The sequence below is a fragment of the Lissotriton vulgaris genome, chromosome 1_2 (genome assembly GCF_964263255.1).
Source record: "Lissotriton vulgaris chromosome 1_2, aLisVul1.2, whole genome shotgun sequence".
Lineage (NCBI taxonomy): Eukaryota > Metazoa > Chordata > Amphibia > Caudata > Salamandridae > Lissotriton > Lissotriton vulgaris.
The window spans coordinates 223,382,847-223,388,277 of NC_141686.1; positions in this window are offsets into that span (position 1 = coordinate 223,382,847).

Below are 5,431 nucleotides of genomic sequence, written 5' to 3' on the forward strand. Positions count from 1 at the left end.
TGCATAGGATTAGATGGCTAGCCCATGTGAAGTCTTTTTTTGATGACCTACGCCTCGGGAGATACTTTCATCATCCATTGACTATCTCCGAGATGGAAGGAGCTAAAAAAAACTGTGTCTTTTGCATCTAGGGCAGTTACGACTTACACATGAGATAGGGAAAAGCTCAGTTCAGCACTCGTTAACTGTTCAAACTACTTTTTCCATACAACTGTACCTAATATTTAACCTGAATCAGTACGAAAAAATTGTGTTAACTCGTTTTAGATTAGACATTTTCATTGTCTAATTTCCTTCCCTCAACAGAATGATTGGTCAAGGAATTTATCATTATGCCCGTGCGATTCCATCTCTGCACAATCCTCAATCCATATATTGTTGTTCCGTAGGTTTTATGATATCACCCGCAGACGCTGGATTGTCCCCATACTGAAATCCATGGGGCTTCAAGCCTGTTGCCCAGCCTTTTTAGCACTCCAATTTCTGGAAAATGAACTATATGCTAAATCCATAGCCTGTTTTCTGAAATTTTGTGTTAATCACCGCCCCAATCTTGGTTAAACTTTAATTCGTATGTATTTATATTTTGAATCATGATTTCTAAAAATGTCTAAATGTTTTTTTTTAAAATGCTGAATTGATTAGCAACCTTGTGAATGGATTGTTGTATGACTTTTGCTGATTGCAATTTTTGTTCTAATAGTACTTTTATGGTCTTTTTACTGTAACTTCTGATAAACATTGTTTTAACTGTACTTTTATGGTTTTTCTACGAATTATGGAAACTGAATAAAGATGATTTAAATTTGATACCAAACATCTTGACTTACTAAATCCTCACTGATGCCTGTGTTGGATTCATTAATAAATGCACTCATGAGCAGGAAGCAGCCATTAAAATGTGGTTGTTACAATGCGTAGTCTTTACCATGCGGTTGTTACAACACGTGGAGCATCAACATGCATTGAGCTTACTATGTGTGGTTTTACAAAAAGTATACCTTTACCACGCATGTCTTTGCAACAAATTACGCTGTAAAGGTATGAATGGTAAGGGCATATGCGATGTACAGGTTATAGGAGCATATACTTGGTAATGGTGGTGTTGTACATGTTATCAGTGTCATTGTAGAAGCAGAGACCCAACTTCCTTTTCCACTTCAGGTAAAAGAACTTCCTGCACATCTGCCTAAAAAAAAAAGACATGCCCCAATAAAGGTAAGGGAGATTGCACAAGCGGGCGTGAGAGTTTTCAGGGATGGTTCCCCAGCTTTAGGACTAGGGGCTGGGGTTGAGTATGTTATAGGGCAGGGGTAAGGGAGGCACCAGGTAGGGGTTCCAGGACTAATGACTGGGGCCTGTTTTTTAAGGGATGTGAGTCAGGGTGGTGTTGCACTGGGGTGAAGTTTAGAGCTCAGGGCTGGGGATGGGTATTTTTGTAAGGGCAGGCAGCCAGGGGGTTTGCGCTAAGGGTCCAGGGCTGAGGCCTGTTTTTTTCAAGGGCTGGGGGAAAAGGGGGTTGTCCCAGGGTCAAGTGATTACTGCTTAGCACGCTTTTCATGTTATACCAGTTCTAATGTTTTGCTCAAGTGATGGGTTCACAGAGACTGTCAAACATCATGTTTTGAAGGGATATAAGGAACTTTTTATGAAAGAGACTTTGTTGAAAATTATGTGCTTGTATGTTATTATTTTGTTTACATGATTACACTATAAGTGTGTTTTTCCTCAACAGAATACCATGCCCCCGAAGAAGGGCTAAAAGCCCGAAATGCATTGGGCGCTTGACTTTGATTTATAAAAATGATGACAACAATGAAAAAACATATGATTTAATCACTGATACAAGTTATTTGAATAAAACTTTATTGAAAAGACACTAACACAGTCCTAAGGAACTTTTTTTCTCGAGTGCTTCGTGAGGACATTGCTCCCTGCTGGAGCAACGCTACCATTAGTTGTTTTTCACACTCCCATGACCCAGAAGGGAGATCTCATCCAGCACCAACATACATTGTTACAAAAGACTCAAATTTCAAGAAAAACATTCAATAAAAAAACGAGTGCGAGGATTCTGTCATCACTGTGTTCATAGTAAAATGTAGCACATAAATGTTGGATTTGCATTTGACGTAATTATTCTAAACAAAATGTCTCAAATTTGGTACTGCAGTACCATAAGACAAAGACTAAGCAAAGTCCAGTACAGGCTCAGTTTCCAGTGGTGAACTGTGAATTTCAGTGCAAAGGCCTCTTGCAGCATGTTGTGTCCCTGTACTTACTCATGTCTGTCAAGTGACCATTCAAAATCACTTCTTTGACAAGAGTACATGAGGTACCTGGTCCAGTCCACAGACAAACATGATGTCTAGACCTATTTTGTTCTCCGAAAGGCATAAGAAATATTCTGAGAAGACTACCTTAACGTGCCTATTTATGATTAGCAGTAGCGAGTGGGTGTGGATGACTCGTGGGCCCTTTCAATTGAAGTAGGGAAAAGGTCCCAGGCCATGGCCCACCTACATTTTCAGTAGATCTACATTTCCTTACTGCAGACAGGCTGATGATGCAATGTGTCATGGCAATTTCAAAATCGTTAGTATCAGTAAGGGGCATATTTACAACAGAATGGCGGAGCGCAGTGTTATGCCACATTTGGTAATGTCATGCTCCAACATTAAAAAATGAAGGGGTGTGCCATATTACAAAAGTAAAGCGCACCACTGCATTTCCTCTAGCACTGGGGCTAGGTTTTGCTTCTTAGCGCCAACGCAGGTGCCCTTACACCATAGTGCAATGGTGCCTGCATTGTAGGGAATGATTTTTTTTCGTGCATGCACATAAACAATCACTAATGGCGATTCGTAGCGGCAATAGAAACAGGAAAAAGTGGGAGAAATTCATCTTTTCTCCTCGTTGCGCCAGTTTAAGACCAGGTTTTGCCTAGTCCTATTTTTGGACGTGCCCCATAATATTTATGCCAGACTTGTTGATAGCAGCATCAAAAAGCAATGGATGTTGCAGCGGAACACCCTCTGCAACTCCCATTGCCCAACCCTTCCTCACTAAGTGCTGCATGAATGTGGCCATTATTTACAAGGCAGCGTTAAGCCAAAGTAAGCAGCTTAACGCCACCTTGTAAACAAGGCAAAGGGGCCATTGCCACTAGAACATCAAAAAAAGAGGCATTCTGGTGGGGATTTCCCCTTGTAAATATGTCCCTAAGTCTGTAGAAGAGTGTACTATGGAAATTACTATGTCACCCCACATCTAACAATAAAATGCAAATTGAAGCAGGCCCACAACAAAAAATAGAATAGAAGTATGGTAAAACAAAGCTTCAGCAACCAAACAGGGACTACAGAAGAATTGATCCTCTTTAAGGGTGCAAATGTTGTACATGTGCCCTGACAGGTCTTTAAAGCAGGATTTGATACTGATGTGCAACACCCCCACCCCGAATGTTCGGTTTAGCTAAGAGGAGTCACCCCTCAAAGTGATCTATTGTGTGGGTCCTGGAAAGAATTACATAACTTATTAAAGGCTAAGTACAAGGTGGGAAGCTGCTGGAGAGCTAACACAAATTACTTTGCATGAGCGTCAGGCAGGTAAAAGGTAAATTTCTAAAAGTTCGTTATGGCAGATATTTATTATAACTCTGACCTTAGCATTGAATTGGGCTTTCAATAAAAGTACAAACACAGTCTTAGGATTACTTTTGTTGCCAGTTCCTGTCAAAAATTACAGATTAAAGTTTATAATCTATGATTTGACATTGTGTAGGATTCAGGTGCAGCATTGCCAGTGAAAATAGCTTTTGGGGCATAGTCACTGGATTAACATGCCAACTTTAATGTTGCACATGTTCCACCTTTAAATATCATGCAGTCCATCTTGTCAGGGTAAATTATCACTATTTAAAAGCAGGGTTTCCCACATTGATGACAGGTTTCTAGGCTGGTGCAGTCAGGTTGCACATAGTAAGCTCGAAGCAATGCTTTGTAGGCCTACTCTGGTGTTTGAACAAGAGTTGCTGCAGTCCACAGGTGGCATTTAACTTGTAAGACCTGGGTGCATTTTCTACTCCATGTAGTAGGGACTTATAGGCAAGATAAATGTCTCAATCACAGGTAAGTCAGTTTAACCATGTTTAAAGGGGAAGCACAGGCGCTTTATTCTTTGTTTATCGAGGTAGCAGTTCTAATTTCAGTGATAATATGGACAAGAAAAAGGTGGAAAATGAATGCCTATGATGCAGAAAAGCAGATTTCGGACAGTCTTGGTTTGGTCCGCTTTTGTACTTTTGCTCTAGCATCTTTGGTGTTTTGTGTATTCTGTTTGTAACAAAATCAAGAATATTTTATATTTTACACTAAAAATGTCACCAGAGCTTTAGTCCAATAGACTTGGGCAAAGCACATAGAATTTCACTTTATGGAATCATGTAGCTTACATAAAAACTAAGTGAGATTCCACAGAGATCTGCTAACATGCAGCAAATGCACAGGGCTCTGCTCACAAATTTCTTCAAAGAACCAAATGTGGGGGAGGGACAGGATGTCCTCCAACACATGAAGTCTGGCATGAGGTATAAATATTGGACTCCTATAACCACTCTTCAGAACATTCCTGGACATGTAAATATTTCAGAAGATGGACTGCCCTGTAACTAGAAGGACTGCCTTGCTGCCCTACTCAGTGGCGTAGCAACAGGGGGGCAGCTCCTCCTCCCCCCGCCTACTTTACCTGCACCTAATATGGGACTGCCCCAGAGGAAACCGCCAGCACCCCGCTCTTACACGCAGCCACGTGGCAGCAAATGCAGTGACAACAATGGGTAGCCAAAGGTCTAGTTATGCCACTGACCCTATTGTCTGAAGAAAGAAGACTGGACCTGCTTTTTCACCCCAGTGCCACCAAAGTGACTCCCAGGACTAGTTGGCTTGCCTCATGTGTGAGCTTCAGGGACAAATGAAGCTCCTGAGGCCTTAAACTCTACTGCTTGCCTGAGTCCTAACTCCACCTGGTCGTGCCCCCTGGATCCTGGGCCTGTGGCGCAGTGCTGTAGTTGACTCCTCCTACTAGAAACCAACCTCTCGGACTTTATCCACCAGAAAATGCGCTGAGAACTGACAGAAGGCTGGGACCTATCTGCAAGCTGATGCGTTGAAAGTAAATTCTTCTCACAGGAGCAGCAAATCCTCATTAGCAGGACCTCCACGGGTGATATCCACCGTCATAGAGCCCTCTTTAGCTTCCACCAGCAGCCTTGTCCTGATGGGTGAATTTAAGTTCCAGAAAGTCCAAAGGTATAAAAAGGGGTTTGATGATGACCAGCACCCTAGCTATGGAGACCTCCTCGAACTGAAAATCTAGATTTTCCCACATAGCGTTTTTCCTGACATCATTTGCGGCTCCCCATTGTTGATGG